This window comes from Phoca vitulina, unplaced genomic scaffold (assembly GCF_004348235.1).
Source record: "Phoca vitulina isolate PV1807 unplaced genomic scaffold, GSC_HSeal_1.0 scaffold62, whole genome shotgun sequence".
NCBI classification, from domain to species: Eukaryota; Metazoa; Chordata; class Mammalia; order Carnivora; family Phocidae; genus Phoca; species Phoca vitulina.
Genome location: NW_022589765.1, coordinates 4575415 through 4596812, shown reverse-complemented (window position 1 = coordinate 4596812; position 21398 = coordinate 4575415). Strand labels below are relative to the sequence as shown.

The window sequence follows — 21398 nt, the reverse complement described above, 5'->3', positions numbered from 1 at the left end:
AGACTTGTTATCCTTTAAGAGGTCTGTTTAAATGGTTGGCCCTGGGCTATCATCTTAGAACTTGGATTTGGAGAAGGTTCCCATCATTCTAACTAATAAAAGTGGCTTATTGTGCCTACACTGTTTGTATGAAAATGTGGATTATGGGGAACACCTGCTTTACTTATGGGAGTCTGCAATTTTGGTATGTGCTGGACAGACAGCGCCTAATGTAATCAGTGCCTAATAAATTCCTGGGCACTAAGTCCCTAATGAGCTTATTGGTAGACAACATTTCATACGTGTTTTCACAGCTCACTGCTAGGGGAGTTAAGCATGTTCTGTGTGACACCACCAAGAGAAGACTTGTGCCTGCTTTGCTCTGGAATTTGCCACCTGTGACTTTTTTCCTTTGCTGATTTTACTTTATATCCTTTTTATTGTAATGAAACACAGCCGTAAGTAATATTATGTACCAAGTCCTCAGGGGCCTCCCAGCAAATCTTCAAACCTGGCGGTGCTCTTTGGGACTTCTGACACACTGCTCTAATTCATATCTACCCTCTTGAATTAAACAAATACCATTCTCTACACTTTTCTTATCAAAACCACGTATGGTGGGGTGGGGATTTATTTCAGTGGTTTGTACAAAAAGTGAATTGTCTTAGGTTGTGTTCTCTCAATAGTAGATCATGATCCAAAGAAAAGAACACGGTTTTTTTTTTCCTTTGGGAGGGGCCCCCAGTAAGTACTGGTAGGGAGGACATGAGTCAGGGGAAAAAAGGAAACAAATAAAGGTGTATTATTTAGTACATTACAACTATAATAAACCGACACTCAAACCTGCTAGGGAACTCGTGGAGGCAGCGCAGAGCATATCTCACCCTACGGGCCAAAGAAGCTGAGATAGTTAGCCTCCAATTATCCATCATTAGTTAAAAGCTAATCTTTCAGGCATTACCACTTAGGCACTCCTGGCTTCCCCTACCTGAAGATGAAGCAAAAGCCCTCAGGTGGAGAGTTGCAGATGCTTACATTCGTATGCTATCATTATTTACTTGAATAGTGAGTTGCTAGGGGGATATAAGCTGGTACAGATACCTTCTGCTTCAAGGATCATACTATATATAGTCTTTGCACTTTGTTTTAAACAAATAGAGAACAACGTGTTCTTAATAATATTTGCATAATGTTCCATAGCATAGAGGTGCTATAAAAGTACTCAATGATACCTCTTTTGATGGACATTTGTTCAGGCCCCCAACCCCCTCCTAAAAAATTTACAATAAAACAAAGCTGAAATAAAATTTCTTGAGCACATACACTTTCAGAAAAACATTTTTATTTCTTTAAGATTGATTCACAAAGGAAAGTTTAATGGATCATAGGGCATATGCATATTTAATTGTCATTGACATTGCCAGAACAACTTTTGACAAAAGGATACTCTATACTTTGTATACGTATCTATACTATAATTGTTCTCATTCTAGTTTTTAAATAATGAATAGAAAACAATAACTCATCTCTGATTTGAAATACCCTATAATTAGTAAATCTGAATATTTTTCTTTTTCCAGCTATACTGGAGTAAAATAGTAATATATTAAAGGTGTACAACAATAATGTTGATATAAAAGTACATTGTGAAATGATTAACAAAATCAAGCCAATTAACATGACCATTATTTTATATATTACCATTTTCCTATATGTGTGTGTATGTGTGTTGGGAACACTTAAGATTTAGTCAATAAATTTTACTTATACAATACAGTATTGTTAACTGTACATAAGATCTCCAGGTCTATGGAGTTACCATGTTGCACATTAGATCTCCAAAACTTACTCATTTTGCATAATCGAAACTTTGTACTCTTTGACCAACATCTCCCCATTTCCTCTTTCCCCACACCTGGCAACCACCATTCTACTCTTTCCTTAAATGAATTTTGACTGTTTTAGATTCCACATAAGTGAGATGATGCAGTATTTTTGTTTCTGCACCTGGCTTATTTCACTTAGTTTAATGTCCTCCAAATTTACCCATGTTATCACAAATGAGAAGATTTCCCTTTTTAAATGCTGAATAATAATATTCCAGTGTATGTGTGTGTAAGTAATCATACTTTTTAAAATGTATTTATACATTGATGAACATCGAGGTTGTTTCCACATCTTGCCTATTGTCAATAATGCTGCAATGAGCATAGGACGTGAGTCAGGGCAGATATCTATCCTGTTCTCATTTCTTTTAGATATATACCCAGAAGTGGCATTCCTGGATCAGGTGATATTTCTATTTTTAATTTTTTGAGAAAACTCCATAATGTTTTCTATAGTGGCTGTGCCAACTTACGTTCTCACCAGCAGTGTACAAGAGTTCCTTTTACCCACATCCTTGCCAAGACTTTAAATTTGTTGTCTTTTTGATGATTGCCATTCTAACATGTGTGATGTGGTATCTCATTGTGGTTTTCATTTGCATTTTTCTGATGATTAATGATGTGACCAACTTTTCATGTACCTGATGGCTATTTGTATGTCTTATTTGGAAAAATGTCTAAGGTCCTCCGCTCTTCTTTCAGGGTGCTTATTTTTTTGCTGTTGAGTTGTAGGAGTTGTTTATATATTTTGGATATTAAACCCTTATCAGATATATGATTTGCAAATGTTTTCTTCCATTTCATAGGTTCCCTTTTCATTTTGTTGATTATTTTGCTATGCAAAACTCTTTAGTTTGATTTGACCCCATTTATTAAATTTTGCTTTTGATGCTTGTGGTTTTGGTGTCATATCCACAAAATCTTTGCCAAGACCAATGTCAAGAATTTTTTTCCTGTTTTCTTTGAGGAATTTTACTCTTTCAGGTTTTATCTTTTAGTCTTCAGTCCATTTCAAGTTAATTTTTTGAATGGTGTAATCTAAGGGTCCAACTTTATTTTTCTGCATATGGTTATCCAGTTTTCCTAGCATCATTTACTGAAGAGACTATCCTTTCCCTAGTGAATGTTCTTGGCTCCCTTGTCAAATATTAGTTAACCATATATTTAAGAGTTTATTTGTGGTCATTAATTTCTGTTCTATTATTCTATGTGTCTATTTCTAGGTCAGTACCATACAATTATTTTTAAAGAAAAAGTTTTATTTATTTTTTCTTCAAATGTTTATTTAAATTCCAGTTAGTTAACATACAATGCAATGTTGGTTTCAGCAGTAGAATTCAGTGATTCATCCCTTACATACAATACCCAGTGCTCATTATAACAAGTGTCCTCCTTAAAACCCATCACCCAGGGGCACCTGGGTGGCTCAGTTAGTTAGGTGTCTGCCTTCGGCTCAGGTCATGATCCCGGAGTCCTGAGATCAAGTCCCGCATCCAGCTCCCTGCTCTGCAGGGAGCCTGCTTCTCCCTCTGCCTCTGCCTCTCCCTGTCTCTCATGAATAAATAAATAAATAAATCTTAAAAAAAAAAAACCCATCACACATCTAGTCCATCCCCCACCCACCTCCCTCCATTAACCCTCAGTTTATTCTCTATCCTTAAGTCTCTTATGATTTGTTTCCTTCTCTCTCTCTCTTTTTTCATCCTTCCCATATGTTCATCTGTTTTAAGTTCTACATATAAGTGAAATCATATATTTGTCTTTCTCTGACTGACTTATTTTGCTTAGCGTAGTACACTCTAGCTCCATCCACGTCATTGCAAATAGCAAGATTTCTTTCTTTTTGATGGCTGAGTAATATTCCATTGTGTATATATACCACATCTTCTTTATCCATTCATCAGTTGATAGACATTTGGCCTCTTTCCATATTTTGGCTGTAGTTCATAATGCTGTTATAACCATGGGGGTGCATGTATCCCTTTGAATCTTTATGTATCTGTTGGGTAAATGCCTAGTAGTGCAATTATTGGATCATAGGGTAGTTCTATTTTTAACTTTTTAAGGAACCTCTATACTGTTTCCCAGAGTGGCGGCATCAGTTTGCATTCCCACCAACAGTGCAAAAGGGTTCACCTTACTCCACAACCTTGCCAACACCTGTTGTTTCTTGTGTTGTTAATTTTAGCCATTCTTACAGACATGAGGTGGTATCTAATCATGGTTCTAATTTGTATTTCCCTGAGGATGAATGGTCTTGAGCATATTTTCATGTGTCTATTAGCCATCTGGATGTCTTCTTTGGAAAAATGTCTATTCATGTCTTTTGCCCATTTCTTTTTTTTTTTAAAGATTTTATTTATTTGAGAGAGAGCATGAGAGAGAGAGAGAATGAGCAGTGGGGAGGGGCAGAAGAAGAGTGAGAAGCAGACTCCTCACTGAGCCGGGAATCTGATGTGGGACTCAATCCCAGGACCCTGGGATCATGACCTGAGCCAAAGGCAGATGCTTAACTGACTGAGGCACCCAGGCGCCCCTTCTGCCCATTTTTTAATTGGATTATTTGGTTTTTGGGGTTTTGAGTTTGATAAGTTCTTTATAGATTTTGGATACTAACCCTTTATCAAATATGTCAATTGCAAATATCTTCTTCCATTCCGTAGGCTGCCTTTAGTTTTGTTGATTGTTTCCTTTGCTGTGCAGAAGCTTTTTATCTTGAGGAAATCCCAATAGTTCATTTTTGCTTTTGTTTCCCTTGCCTCCAGTGATGTGTATAATAACTTGCTACCACCGTGGTCAAAGAGGTTGCTGCCTGTGTTCTCCTCTAGAATTTTGATGGTTTCCTATCTCACATTTAGGTCTTTCATCCATTTGGAATTTATTTTGGTGTATGGTGTAAGGAAGTGGTTCAGTTTCATTCTTCTGCATGTTGCTGTCCAGTTTTCTCAACACCATTGGTTGAAGAGAGACTGTCTTTTTTCCATTGGATATTCTTTCCTGCTTTGTCAAAGATTAGTTGACCATATAATTGTGGGTCCGTTTCTGGGTTCTCTGTTCTGTTCCATTGATCTATGTGTCTGTTTCTGTGCCAGTACCATACTGTCTTGATGATTACAGCTTTGTAACAACGCTTGAAATCTGGAATTGTGATGCCTACAGCTTTGCTTTTCTTTTTCAGGATTGCTTTGGTTATTTGGGCTCTTCTGTAGTTCCATAAAAATTTCAGGATTTTTCATTCTAGCTCTGTGAAAAATGCTGGTGGTTTTGATAGGGATTACATTAAGTGTGTAGATTGCTTTGGGTAGTATAGACATTTTAACTGTGTTTGTCCTTCTAATCCATGAGCATGGAATGTTTTTCCATTTCTTAGTGTCCTGTTCAATTTCTTTCATAAGTGAAAATTTTCCACCAATCTTTCACCTCTTTGGCTAGGTTTATTCCTAAGTATCTTATGGTTTTTGGTGCAATTGTAAATGGGATCAATTCCTTGATTTCTTTTTCTGCTGCTTCATTATTGGTGTATAGAAGTGTAACAGATTTCTGTATGTTGATTTTATATCCTGCAACATTGCTGAATTCATGTATCAGTTCTAGCAATTTTTTGATGGAGGCTTTTGGGTTTTCTACACAGAGTATCATGTCATCTGCAAATAGTGAAGGTTTGACTTCTTCCATGATGATTTAGATGCCTTTTATTTCTTATTGTTGACTGATTGCTGAGGCTAAGACTTCCAGTACTATGTTCAATAACAGTAGTGAGAATGGACATTCCTATCTTGTTCCTGACCACAGAGGAAAAGCAATCAGTTTTTCCCCATTGAGGATATTAACTGTGGGTGTTTCATATATGGCCTTTATGTTGTTGAGGTATGTTCCATCCATACCTACTTTCTTGAAGGTTTTTATCATGAATGGATGCTGTATTCTGTCAAATGCTTTTTCTGCATCTATTTAGAGGATCATATGGTTCTTTTCCTTTCTTTTATTAATTTGGTGTAGCACATTGATTTGTAAATATTGAACCACCCCTGCAGCCCAGATATAAATCCCACTTGTTAAAAGAAGCTAGATCCAACAAATTAAAAAAAATAAAATAAAATAAGAAATATATAATAAATAAATAATAAATAATAAACATAATTTAAAAATATATATAATAAAAAATGTAAAATCAAATAAAAAGAAGCTAGATCCTAGGTATGTTTTGGTCTGCTTGTTAAAGGAAGATCCAGTAAATTATATTATATTATATTATATTATATTATATTATATTATATTATTGTTATACTATATTATATTAATTATATTATATTATATTACATTACATAAAATATAGAAATAAAAATTAAAAGCAAGGTAGATCCTATTTCCCCTAGCACTGAGACTTTGCAGCACTCTATTATCAGTAGGCTTGGTGCATGCAAGGGGTTTGTGCTGATCTTCTGGTGCAGTGACCTGTTGCACTGATTCTCAGGCCCACTTGCCTTAGTGGAGATGCACCTGCAGGGTGCAGGGGGTCAGGGCTTGGTGTAAGCAGATCCATTCTCCACTTAGTGGCATTGTTTAGCTCTCCGTTGGTTTGTCGTGCTGATGGGTGGGGCAAAAATTGCTTTGCAGCTGTTCTCTCCTCCGTGAGGGGAGAGTTCCTACCTGCTACCCTTCAAGAAGTCCTCAAAGGAGAGCAAACAATCACCCTTCTCATGTCCCCAGCTTCTGTCAGATCCCTGCCTTTACCCTGTGTCCGAGCTTCCCACCTGCCAAGGGGCACAGTACTCTTGTGTTTTATCTCAGGCCCGCAGTTGGGTTTCAAAACTCCAAATTTTAGGGACTTGCGTGGTTGGGCCCTCGTTGATCCTCTGGTGAGGGTCTCACCACACTTTCCCTGTTTGCTGGTTTGTCCCCAAGAAGCGTCCACACAACCATGCAACTGTTCAGAGTTTGTGGTAAAGTACAGGAGAAAGCAAGCACCCAGGGTCATTGCCCCTAGCCAGCTTCCCTGTTCCTATGCTTAGGAACAGTGTAGCATGTTGGTACTGCTAGTCCTCTGTTGTGTCCCCTCTCCAAATGCACTCCAAGCATGGGAACTGTTTTTCACCGTGAGACCCAGGGTTATCCTCAGGCCAAGATGACTACTCTCAGGACTCCACCCTCCTTCCCCAGAGGAGCAATGCTAAGCCTGCTAAGTGTGGACTACTAAAACTTCAGATTTTGCATTCTGCTGCTTGTAATAATTTCTGGTAGTCTCCACATGCTAGGCTCCCTCCCCTCTGCAGCACCCACAGTTCTTATCTCCCCCAAATCCACTCTCTACAGTTCCTACCTTCCCTGAGGTGGTCGTTTTTGTACTTGTAGCCATGCAGTTTTGTTCTTTAAGTCTTCAGTTAAATTTCTTGTGTGTTCAGAATGATTTGATATTTATCTAGATGTTGAGGGAATGAGGCAAGCTTAGGGTCCCCCTGCTCCTCTGCCATCTAAACTCCTCTGTACCATACTGTTTTGATTAGTATAGCTTTGTAAGATAGTTTTACATATATGATACCTCTAGTTCTGTTCTTCCTTTTCAACATTGTTTTGCTTTGGCTTTTTGGGCTCTTTTGTGGTTCCATATGATTATAAGATTTTTTTTTCTATTTCTGTAAAGAATGTCACTGGGATTTTGGTAAGAATTGCATTGAATATGCTGATCTCTTGGGTACTATTTGTATCTTAACAATATTAACTCTTCCAATCCATGAACATAGTATGTCTTTCCATTTGTCTGTGCCTTCTTTAATTTTCTACAATTTTCAATATACAGTTCTTTCACCTATTTGATTAAGTTTATCACTAAGTACTTGATTGTTGTTGCTCTTGTAAATGGAATTGTTTCTTAATTTGCTTTTTGGATAATTCATTGTGTATATAAATAACACTGATTTTTATGTTGATTATGTATCCTGATAATTTACTACTTTCATTTATTATAAGAGTTTTTGTTGTTGTTGTTGAGTCTTTAGGGTTTTCTGCATATGTGATTGTACTACTGCAAACAGAGATAATTTTACTTCCTTTTTTCTGAATCAGATGCTTTTTATTTCATTTTCTTGTCTGATTGCTTAGCTAGAGCTTCTAGTACTATGTTGTGTAAAATTGGTTAGAATGGTGTCTTTATATTGTTCCAAATCTTAGAGGAAAAGCTCTCAGGTTTTTCCCATTGATTATGATGTTACTTCTGGGATTTCCATATATGGCCTCCATTAAGTTGAAGTAAGTTCCTTTGATACCTATTTTATTGACAGTTTTTGTCATGAATTGATTTGGAATTTTGTCAAATGCTTTTTCTGTATCTATTATGATGATTGTGTAATTTTATCCTTCATTTTGTTAATGTAATCTGTTATAGTTATTTATTTGTGTATGTTGAATTATACTTGCATGCCAGGGATAAATCATACTCGGTCATAGTGTTTAATCCCTTTAATGTGCATTTGAGTTTGGTTTGAACATACTTAATTGAGGATATTTGCATGTATGTTCATCTGAATTATTTGCCTGTGGTATTCTTGTAAGTGTCTTTATCTGGCTTTACTATCATTGAGTTTCTGGTCTCTGTAAATGAGTTTGAGAGGCTTCCCTCTTCTGTTTTTTGGGAAAGTTTAAGAATATTTAGGGGTGCCTAGCTGGCTCAGTCAGTAGAGCATGCAGCTGGTGATCTTGGGGTTGTAAGTTCAAACCCCACATTGTGTATAGAGATTACTTTAAAAATAAAGTCTTTAAAAAAAATAAAAGAATAGTTAGAATTCAGTAGACTTGATCCTGATGTCCTCTAGTGATATGTTTTTCTTCATTGTTAGGATTTTTATTGTGGACTCAATCCCCTTATTTGTTATTGGTCTGTTTAGGCTTTCTATTTCTTCTTTATTCAGTTGTGGTAAGTTGTATGCTTCTAGGAATTTATTCATCTTTTCTAGGTTATCAAATTTATTGATATATAATTTTTTTTAAAGATTTTATTTCTTTATTTTGACAGAGAGAGATAGCGAGAGCAGGAACACAAGCAGGGGGAGTGGGAGAGGGAGAAGCAGGATCCCCGGGGAGCCTGATGTGGGGCTTGATCCCAGGACCCTGGGATCATGACCTGAGCTGAAGGCAGACGCTTAATGCCTGAGCCATCCAGGTGCTCCAATATATAATTGTTTAAAATAGTTCCTTATGATAAATTTTAATTCTGAGGCAACCATTTGAATGTCTCCTTTTTCACTTCTATTATTTTATATGAGTCTTCTCTCTTCTTCTCTTTATTTCCTGCACGGGGGAAATCATGGCAGAGGTGACTTCTTTTGGCACTGAGTTGTTACTGGCATGGGGCATAGAAGGATGCGGGTAAAATCTTCCTACCCTTTCTATGAATGTGTGGGTATGGGATTCTTGCATTATCTTCTATAGAAGTTGTTTCACTATCTCTTAGCTTTCAATTTAGCCAATTAAATTTTGAGTTTACATTGATACCTGAAATTCCAATACTGCAGGATATATGCTAGTCTTTTCCTATTCATATATTGAATTCATTTTCTTAACAGTGAGAAAACTGGCTTTCATTATTTATTCATTTACTTAAGCAAGAATACACATAGGTAATTTCATATTTGGGAATCTGAAATACTGCAAAAAATCAGTTTAGTTAGAATTCAATATTTTTATACACATTTAATGGATAAAATTAATATTCAATGAAATACACAAATTCTTTTTATTTTATTTATTTATTTTTAAAGATTTTATTTATTTTTTTTTGTCAGAGAGAGAGACAGATAGCACAAGCAGGGGTAGAGGCAGGGGTGCCTGGGTGGCTCAGTCGTTAAGCGTCTGTCTTCAGCTCAGGTCATGATCCCAGGGTCCTGGGATTGAGCCCCGCATCGGGCTCCCTGCTCAGTGGGAAGTCTGCTTCTCCCTTTCCTGCTCCCCCTGCTGTGTTCCCTCTCTCGCTGTGTCTCTCTCTGTCAAATAAATAAATAAAATATTTAAAGAAGAAAAAAACCCAACAAGCTGGGTTAGAGGCAGACAGAGGGAGAAGCAGGCTCCCCGCTGAGCAAGGAGCCTGATGTAGAACTCTATCCCAGAACCCAGGGATCATGACCAGAGCCGAAGGCAGACGCTTAACCATCTGAGCCACCCAGGCGTCCCTTTCTTTTTTTTTTTGTTAAGATTTTATTTAGAAATACACAAATTCTTAAAGTACATTTGGATAAGATTGATATATGCTCCAGAATGTTTCTTCATATCCCTTCCCAGTAAATCTCCTCCAGAGGAAATCACTGTTCTTATTTTTCTAAATCATGAATTAATTTTTGGCAATGTATAATTTTATATAAAAGAACTATATAGTATGTACTCTTTGTGTCTATTTTTCTCAGTATATTAACAGTAAGATTTATCCCCATTTATGCATCAACATTTTTTCCAGTGTATTGCTCAGTAGTATTTCATGGCATGAATATTTACAATTTGTTTTTGCATTTTCCTGTTTAAGGACATTTGGGTTGTATGGCATTTTAAGCTATTTTGAATGAAGCCTTTATGAATATTCCTGTACATTTCTTTTTAGGGAGATATTTTTACATATCTCTTAAGTAAGTTTTTATCCTGTATAAAAAATGTAATCCTGATGGAATTATGATCAGAACTGTTTTGAAACAGTCTGCTCTATTCTGATCCACTGATCTATTTATCTATCTTTGTGTCACTATTACACTATCTTGATTAGTGTAGTTAGAGAGTAACCTTGAATTGAAATAGTTAAAGGCCTCAAAATGTGTACTTATTTTTAAGATTGTTTTGGCTATTATAAGATTTTGCATTTCTACATATAATTTAAAGTCAGGTTTTAGTGTACATGTTTTGGACATCTTGATTTTTACTCTTAAATAATTTATAGTATTTAAAATAATATTTTCATTTCATTTTATTTGCTGATACTATGCAGAAATAGAATTTATGTTATTGCTTTGACCTTATATTTTATAATCTTGGTACATTAACTTATAGCAGTGAGTTTCACAGTTGTTTAGGAAGTTGTTATGTAGAGAGTCATGTCCTCTGCTGTTAAAGAACAGTTTTATTTTATCCTTTCCAGTATTTATACGTTTTATTTCTATTGTCTTATTATTGTGACTAAAATATCCAGTACAGTGCTCAATAGACATGATCAGAGTGGGTTTATCATAGTCATTTTCTAGATCTTCCAGGGAGCACATTCAATATTTCATTATTGTTATGTTTGTTGTAGGTTTTCCATTGATACTTCTTTCAGATAAAATAATTTCTGTTTTATTCTTAGTTTGCTAAGAGTTTCTATCATGCATACTGTTGAATTTTGTTGAATAATTTTCCTACATATATTGAGATGACCATATATTTTTATCCTTCATTCTGTTGATGTAATAAATAGCATGGATAGACTTTCAAATGTGAAACCAACCTTGAATTCCTGAAATAAATTTTACATAGGAATGGTGTGTAGTCCTTTTGATAGATAGCTATATTTAATTTATCAATGATCTGTTGAGCATTTTTTATCTTAGTTCATAAGGGCATTTGTGTGTAGTTTTCTATTCTTCTAATGTATTTTTCTGATTTTATCATCAGGAATATATCATCTTCATAAAATAATTTGGGAAGTGTTCTCTCCTCTATTTTCTGAAGTAATTTCATAGTTTTGGACTTATTACATGTTAGATACAATTCACATGAAACCATCTGGGTTTGTTGTTTCCTTTTTTGAAGATTATTTAATTGATTTAATTATTTTAATATGTAAAGGTTATTCAATTTTTTATTTCCACTTTAGTAAGTTTGGTTATTGGTGTCTTTAAAGGATTTTGTCCAATTTATCTAAATGTTTGAACTTATTGGCATAAAATTATTAATACTCGTTCGTAATTTTAAAATCTAAATGATTTGCAGAAATAATGCCTTTTTTCCTTGATACTGTAAATTTGTGTCTTCATTATGCTATTCTCTACCTTTCTAAAAGTGCATTAATTTTATTGATCTTTTAAAAGAACTAACTTTGCCTTAATTGACTGTCCCTTTTGTTTGTCCATTTTCTATGTCATTGATTTCTGCTCTTATTTTTTTTTTTTTATGTTCTTTCCTTTACTTTGAATTCAATTTGTTCTTATAGTTTTTTAAGGTAGAAGCTTAGATCATTGATTTGAGGTAATTGTTCTTTTCTAAAATAAGCATTTAAGGCATAGCTTTCCATCTAAACACTCTTTTAGCTTCACTCATGGGTTACTTAGAAGTATGTTGTTTAATTTCCAAATAAATGTGGAAATTCTAGATATCTTTCTTGGTACTGGTTTCTAGTTTAATTTACTTGAGTTAGAGAACATAGCTTGTGAGATTATAAAATTTGAAATTGATTGAGACATGTTTTATGGCCCAGTACATGGTCTATGAGGGTGAACATGTCATATTCATTTGACAAGAAATTTGTATCATTCAATTTTGGGGTTAGTATTTAAGTAATGTAAGCTAGGTGAATACACAGTGTTACTATCAATGATTTAGAGAGGAATGCTATAATTTTGAGTTATGATAATAGATTTTATCTATTTTTGGTTTACTTTTGTCAGCTTTTTCTTTATGTGTTATTAGGCACATTGAAAGTTATGATTATTTTTTGTTTCCTTGTGATGTGCCAGTTGTTACCATTGGCAAATAACTCTGAGGTATTGCTCCTCTCTTGAAGTCTTCTTTATCTGATATTAGTATAAACTCTTAAACTTTCTTAGCTTTGACTTTCACATCAATGGAATGCTTTCAATTTTCTCTTTTTTCCTCATTTCTTATATTTACAGTAAATTTTTTATATGCAACATATATTAGTCTTTCTTTGTTATCCAACCAGGCAATATCTGCCTTTGAAATGGAATGTTTAAACTTTGGGCATTTAATCTAATAATCTATGTGGTTGCATTAAAGTTACTCTTTTGCTACTTAAAAAAAAGCTTTACTATATGTAATTTGTTTTTCTTGTCTTTCTCTGCAATCTTTACTTTGGATTTTTAAATATTTTTCAGTATTTCATTTTAATTCCTCTAGTGGGCCTTGAGACATACATCTTTGCCTTCATTTTTAAGTTGCTGTTTAAAAAATTAAAATATACATTCTTAACTTATTATAGTATGCTTAAAATTAATATTATTTCTCTTCATGCTAAGATAGAAAAGACTTGTAATATTATAATTACATTTCTTTTGTTTTAAACTACAAAATACAGTGTTATAATTTTTACATTATATAGTCAATTGTGAACTGCTATTTCTGTTTCTGCTTGGGATAGAGATTGTTGGAAGAGATTTTGTCTGTATTTCCATAACAAAAAATGCCAAATAATCTGGAAAATCATAACTCTTCGTGAAACCACCGGAGAGCTAAGCTCACAAGGCACATGAGAAATTGAGAAATTTTATTTCCAAAAAAAGGGCAAGACTCTCTGAGGAGAGACAAGAGACATCAATTCTTTCACAGGAGGAAGAGGAAGGTGCCATGGAAGTACTAAAGTGTGACACAACTAAAATTTTGACAAATTGTATAATGGTTGATGTGGGCTAACATACCAGTTTAGAACAATCTAGAGCCTCCCACACAAGGGTAATGTGAATTTACGTAGTCTTTCACATGGTCTTCACTGGTTACATACAAGAAAGACTGGGGACAGGGCAGAAGGCAAGACTGAGAGTGACTGTTGCAGGTGTACTGGCTCCACTGTCAGACCAGTATTATGTCCCATACTCTTACTTGACTCCTTCTCTTATATGAAGAAATTGTCTTTGGCCACTGGGGAAAGAGGAGCAAACTGCCTCACCCCCAATACTTAGGCAAAGATCCAATTCTTTCAGAATGAAGGGTAGGAGCACAACCATTCTGGCACAGGGTTCAGGCAAAACCCCTCATTCTGGGGAAAGGGTAAGGAAAATCCCTTCTGCTCCTGGTGGAGGGGCAACAACAAAAGTCATTTGCGGGGGCGCCTGGGTGGCTCAGTCGTTAAGCGTCTGCCTTTGGCTCAGGTCATGATCCCAGGGTCCTGGGATCGAGCCCCACATCGGGCTCCCTGCTCCGCGGGAAGCCTGCTTCTCCCTGTCCCACTCCCCCTGCTTGCGTTCCCTCTCTCGCTGTCTCTCTCTCTGTCAAATAAAGAAATAAATAAAAGTCTTAAAAAAAAAAAAGTCATTTGCCAATGGGGAAGGGGCATAAAAACCTCTCTTACAAAGGAACACCCCCAGATGCAAGGCAGAATTTGCTGACACATGGTGAAAGGGATAGGAATGATAAGACTTATCCATATGTGCAAAGTGTGAAGGTCTTGCTTGTCCAGAGATGAAATGATTACTCAGAGTCCAATAATTTGGAACAAAGAGAGGCCAGAAGGGGCTGCACCGCCAGGTGCCGTCAAGAAGTGCAGGTGCTGAGGTGAAGCCCCTGAGTCGGGGTGGACTCTCGGTTTTATTATCGAATCATAGAATGTAAAGTATATGGAAGCAAGGAGGGAAAAAAAACTCAAGAAAGCAATCACGTGAGGGGCAGCAAGGAACTGTGTATGACTATTAGCATGGATCCTAAGGAGGCATGGAATGGGAGAACTGACCTCAGCAGGCCTAGCTATCTTATCCACCATCCTTGCTGTTTTCAGCACGTACTGTTTTCAGCATGGACCAATGGCAGGAATAATTGGCTTTTGCCACACACATAGAACTGTTGCCATTTATGCCTGTTCCTGTTCTTATTGTCTCTTTTATCTGCTGAGGTCTTGCTCTCCTACATATATACAATATTTTAAAATATTAAATCTTGAAATGTATTTGTAAATATCTAAATGTATATCTTATACACACACCATATATTTATGTATCTTTATATAATTTCAACCAAGTTTCTCGAAGTCCTATTTATTTCTTTGTGAGATATGTCTGGTCATTCCTGATAATAAGTTGTTCCTTTCTTATCCTTGTGACCCCAATCTTTATTTAAAAAAAATTTCTTACAGATTCTGCATTTAAATCTGTTGTTTGCAGTTTCTCCTGGTTGTTATAGTCGTTGACCTCCTTATGGTCTTGTGGATCTTTGATTTTGAAGTCTTGTTTACTTGGTCTAAATCTGTTGGGAATTTTTCAGTTGCTGAATTTTGTATATTTTTCTCTGAAAAGGATTTGTGTCTACTTCACATTTTAGGTAGATATAGTTATTTTATTCTTTATTGAGATTCCTGGATTAATCTATATATGTTAGTTTCATCTTCTCTGCCTTTTAATACATCAAGGCTTAGTGTCATAATAACAGTGCTTCCATTGGCTTTTCCAATCATGATAACCCTGTTCTCCCTTCTGGTTATCTGATCACTTTTAGTTCAGATTTATTTTGTGACTTTTACCTTTTTTTAAAGTATGGGTAGTTATTGGGCTTTTGGAGATCTGCCTACATTCTGTGTTTTTTACATTTTACTAAGTATCTTCTTTCTAAAATAGAATAGTTTTATAGTAGGATGGTCTTTCAAATGATCTAATCTGCCATACTCCTGGTAACAGAAGTCTCCTTCTCATCCCCACCCCCCTTGTTTTTAACTTTTGTTGAGTTTTTGCCTGATCTTTGACTCTCAGTGATCCTTGGGACCAGTGTGCCCTCTGTTTTTAGACCTAAGGCTTAGATTAGAGTAATAAAGCTATATCAGCAAGGACTAGAAGCTAGAGACTAGAAATATCTGCCTAGGTATGGCAGGCTAAGAAGTAGCCTGTCTGAGATATCAAGAAAGAATTATGTTCATCTGTTTTGTTTCTTAAATTCCACACATGAGTGAAATCATATGGTATTTGTCTTTCTCTGATGACTTATTTTGCTTAGCAGAATACACTCTAGCTCCATCCATGTCATTGCAAATGGTAAGATTTCATTCTTTCTGATGGCTGAGTAATATTCCATTGTAACAGGGGAAGGGGGAAAAAGAGAGTGAGAGGGAAGCAAACCATAAGAAACTCTTAACTATAGACAACTGAGGGTTGATGGAGGGAGGTGAGTGGAGGATGGCTAAATGGGTGATGGGGATTAAGGAGGGCACTTATAATGAAAACCGGGTATTATATGTAAGTTTTGAATCACTAAATTCTACACCTGAAACTAATTTTACCATATATGTTAACTAACTAGAATTTAAATAAAATCTTGAAATAAAATTTTAAAAAGAAAGAAAGAAAAAAAGAATTAGCCCACTCTGGGTAGTGTTGGGTCTTCGTCAATAAGAAATTGATTGTTTGCTTGTCCAGCAGATGGTTAATGAGAAAGAAATTTAAATCATATTTGCAGTTATAATGGGCAAAGATAACTGCAATCTGTTTCCATCAATGGACTATGGAAGCATCAGCACTCCTGGGGAAAGAATACTCCAGTCTCTAGAAGGACTCAAAAATTAATCCTTTCCAACCCGGGTACTGTTTTGACATGCTGTTCAGAGTATGAAGACAGGGTCTTGATACAGGAGGATATGACTGTGCTGATTACCTAATATAGGTTACAAGGCAAGAGCATCATAACAAGCAAAAACTAAACCAAAAACACTAATGTAACTACAGTTTTTGCTTTTTCCCTATAAGACTTCAAGCTTCATGAAGGCCAGGACCATATTTGTTTTGTTTATTACTATTTTTCCATATATACTTCCATACTTTTGAATTAATGAATGAATAAGTATCAGGGAACTTTTACCATGTAGAATGTGTGGCCAGGAATTCTTGATAATATATTCAAAGTGACAGATAATGTAATGTTCAAATTTAGTTATTATAGCAATATCTTTCTAGAAAATTCTTTTTTTAAGAATATGGTTCCCTTTCTGGAAAATATATCTTATTGGAGAATGAGGATAGGCCTCACAGTTGAATTTTGAATATTCTTTTTTAATGGCTCTTTAATTTAGAGTAATAAACTCTTTGAGCCTCATTTTCCTCATCCATGGAATGGGGATAATAATATCTGCCCTTTATTGCTACTATATCTACAGTCCTACTGCACTCAGTAAAGATGAGGAAGAAATTGAACCACCTATATATAAGAAGAATAATTTGTAGGGAAGCATGGGTTGAAGGGGAAATCAATATAAGAAAGATCTTTCTCAGAAAATAGTACTCCTAGCCCCAGAAGGAAGGTCTAAGCTGGACAGAAGACAAGTGTGAAAATTTGGAGACTAGGTCATGTTTGTATGGGATTTAAAAGGGTAGAGTGAGTCATTGTTAATTTTTTCTTGAACTACCTAATCTCATCTATTTTATGACTCACTTCATAATTCATACATTGTCTTTATCTTCCCCCTCACCACACAGGAATAAATTTTACTAAATCTAGGAATACACTATTTTCATGCAGACCTTGTTACTTATTGTCACATGGAAGTGGCCTCATTCCAATTCATCGACTTGTTGTAGGGATTGAAAAAATAGATTTATGGCCCAACATTATATTAAATTCACATTTGCACAGAATTTGAAATTGTACAAAATATGTATTGAGCTTTATATAAATTAGTCTGACTTTATATGAAGTACAATATAATTTTTTATCTGGGGCCTATTATAGGCATAGTATTCTAGTAATGGACAATATTTAGGAACATTAAATATATATGATTTTAATATCTGCTAACAGGTGAGTAAGCCATTCAATCCCAATTACTTCTAGTAAGAAATGCAAAGCATAGTTATTTTTCATGATATTTATTTACTAAACAAAACCACACCTTAATTTGCTCTGAACGTCTGAATCTCCAGTTGCTATACCTTGAATTTTGGATCCAAAATTTTAATAGCAAAGGTGGCTCATCTGCATAGACACGTAGAGAGACCAGAGGAGAAAATAAGACGTGTTGAAGTCATAACATCATTTTACACTTGAAGAAGTAGAAGTAGCCCACAACTGCATCTGCTTCTTTTTGTTTTGTTTTGTTTTTATTATGTTATGTTAATCACCATACATTACATCATTAGTTTTTGATGTAGTGTTCCATGATTCATTATTTGCATATAACACTCAGTGCTCCATGCAGAACGTGCCCTCTTTAATACCCATCACAAGACTAACCTATCCTCCCACCCCTCTCCCCTCTAGAACCCTCAGTTTGTTTTTCAGAGTCCATCGACTCTCATGGTTCATCTCCCCCTCCGATTTCCCCCCCTTCATTCTTCCCCTCCTGCTCTCTTCTTCTTTTTTTTTTTTCTTTAACATATAATGTATTATTTGTTTCAGAGGTACAGATCTGTGATTCAACAGTCTTGCACAATTCACAGCACTCACCATAGCAAGGACAAAAAGAATGACAAGAATAGCTCTCTGGGGTTGTTTCCCAGTTACCTTATTTATTAAAAATAAAACACAATCAGAGAAAATCAGATATTTCCAAAACATAGATGGCAAAGACAGAGAAACTTGTAGAAGTACAGAAAAAATAAGTGACATTTATTTCCACCTTCCAATGTACACTGTCGACAAAAGCGAAACAAACATACAAATCATCCAAGATCTCCTTGCTTCCAATAAAACTGCAGAAAGGCTACTGTATTGTAAATAATGGGTTAGAAACAAGGCTCTTGACTTTGAGGTTCAAAATATCCTTAAAATATTTTTTAAATGAGTATATATACCCAGTAAGAGATAAACGATGTTAAAATCATCCCAAAACCCGACTCTACTAGCCAAGGTAGAGCGTTAGATCTGTCAAGAGACAGCAGAATAATTATGTCTACTTACTTCAATTTTTGATGGTGGAGTAATGGGGTTAAGCTGTCTGGAACGCACAATCGGGACTCAGGTTCTGAGTATATATTCTTGGGATGGCTTTCAAAAAGTTAAGCTCCGTCAAACCAGAACAGAGACCAGGCAGTTCTTCATATTGTGGGTGTCCTAGGGTGACTGTGGCAGATTAAGGCTATATGTGGACCTTTGAAAGAGGCATGGGTATTGCTCCTATCTTCATATTAGAAGACAATTAATATTCAGAATCATGAGCTTTACTAACATTCTAGGTGATAATTGTTCCCATCATACAAAGGATTTTTTTTTTCTCTTTTCTTTACAAAATTTACCACAGGATCTGTTTGAATTATATACAGATTTGTAAAGTTTAGTTAAACAACTTTTCAGCAACAATCCTCTGTTTTGAACCTTGATAGATCTTTGTAATTTTCTTGTAATACTTGCATTATGACATGTAATAAAGTTACTTGTTTATCAATTTGGTCTACAGAAACGTTATATGAGCTCCATGAGAACAAGAATTTGTTTAGTTATTGTAAAGGAAAATACATTTATAAACACACAAATATATGTATTGATAAATTTTCATAAAATTTTAGACAATATTATACATTTATAACCACAAACAATTTTACCACCAAGAAAAAGCAACTGTTAAAATGGTAGTGGAACTTACTGTAGTCTCTTTTAAAGTATAACTATGCTATTTTGTAGCCTGCTTCTTTCATCGAATAATGTATCTTGGACATGTAGCAATGCTGTATGACAAGAAAGTAATGGGTTAGTCCTGTGTGCACATTCAGGAGGGGTTGGAGCAGAAATGGCGCCGTGTGGCCACGCATCTGGGCAGCAAGCGAAAAGTGGGTGTAAGAGCAGAAGTGGCCAGCTAGAGCCGGGAGCTTGGCGGGGACGGAGCTTGCTGGTGAGGCGGTGGTGGTGGTTTGGCAGGCGGGTTCAGGCTGGTGGGGGTGGGGGTGGGGGTAGCTGCGGTCCTGATCCTGCATGATCAGGTGAACAACTGCATCATCGAGGAGACACTTGCACTCAAGTTCATGATTGCAGGGCCCAGTAACAAACCAGAAGCATTAGAAGTTGCATTTGCACATTTCGATGGAGTCCTCTATCATATTTCAAATCCTAATCCTGATGGTCAGTATTTCTTTGAAATTCTACAAGGAATTTCAGACACATGGTGCTGATGAGTTATTAAAGAGGGTGTATGGGAGTTTGTTGGTAAATCCTGAATGAGGATACAATGTCTTTCTGCTATATGACCTTGAAAATCTGCCAGCACCCAAGGATTCCATTGTGTATCTGGCTGGCATGTTGAAATGAAATTGTTTTTGCCTCTGTCTTGGAGAAAGCCTTCCAATTCCAAGAAGAGGGCAAGGAAGGAGGGAACAGGGCAGTTATCCATTACAGGGTTGATGAGACCATATATGGTGAGTGTGAGAAGGACAGAGTCACAGTAGTCTTCAGCACAATGCTTAAGGATGACAACAGTGTGGTCATTGTTCATGCTGGAGTTCAAAGAAGGACACAGAGCCAGCCCCACAGCCCCCCAGGTCCTCTTTAGCCACAAGGAACCTCCTCTGGAGCTGAAAGACATCAGTGCTGCCGCGGGCAACAATATTGACTATGTTACCTTCGTGCTGTTCCCTTGCCACCCCAGTGCCCGCAGAGACAACGCCATCAACCTCTCAGGACTATCTGCACTACCGCATCAAGTCCTCGAAGGCCTATATTCACACCCGTATTCGGGCAAAAACATCCGACCTCCTCAAGGTGCTGAACCATGCATGCCCAGATGCTGAGAAAAAAGAAATGAAAATAATTACAGGGAAGACATTTTCATCCCGCTAACTCTTGGGAACAGTAACAGGAGGCAGCTGGTGACTGAAGGCTGCAATACTTGCTGCTGGATAATCTTAGCTTTTCATGTTGCACCTCTTCAGGTTCTTAAGGGATTCTCTGTTTTGGTTCCATTTTGTACCCGTTTGGAAAATAATTTGCAGAAACAAGCTGTGCTTGCAAGAACTTCACTGTTCTCAAGAATTAAAACAAGAATTCCACTTGATCGACTTCATTCCTTTTCTTTACCTTCCCTCCCTCACTCCCCTTCCCTTCCCCCCTCTTTTCCAAGCTGTTTCGCTGGGCAATATGTTACTACTAATGAGTTGCAGGATAATGCAATTTTAACTGGTTTTCTCCTAAGTATTGGAGTTCGAAACTCCTATAGCTAAAGAAATTTGGTTGAGGTCATTAATAAAGAAAATCTTTCTATCTAAAAAAAAAAGTAATGAGTTAAGAAGAAATCTTTAATGAAATGTATATGTACATGAATATACAAAATGACATATAGACATATATTATCTATATACTTATATTTCATACATGTACATATACATGAAAACAGTGGAGTTTCATTATGATTTCACAACTTCTCATGGAAAGGGCTAAAAGCAAAGAAGAAAACAACATATGTAGTATAATTAGGGAAAGACCACAAGCCAAAACCACAGATTCTGAAAGTTTAGGATCAAATTGAAGGACAGTTTCATGATCTGTCACATTTTTGTAAAATAAAGACAAGCAGAATTTTGGGAAAGAGCACCTTTAATTGTAAATGCCCCTTAAATTGTACAGATGATACTTGGGAGTGTGGAAATCAAAGCAAGAAGAGAGCATCACTTTGTGCGTGACAAATGCATTAAATGCACAAAACCCAGGATGCTTAAATGTATGTTATTTGTT

At 36.0% G+C, this 21398-nt stretch overlaps 1 pseudogene; it reads left to right on the top strand.

The window, feature by feature from the left end:
• The first annotated feature begins 19464 nt into the window (after window positions 1–19464).
• On the top strand, window positions 19465–20507 carry LOC116623881 (annotated as a pseudogene).
• The last annotated feature ends 891 nt before the right edge of the window (window positions 20508–21398 follow it).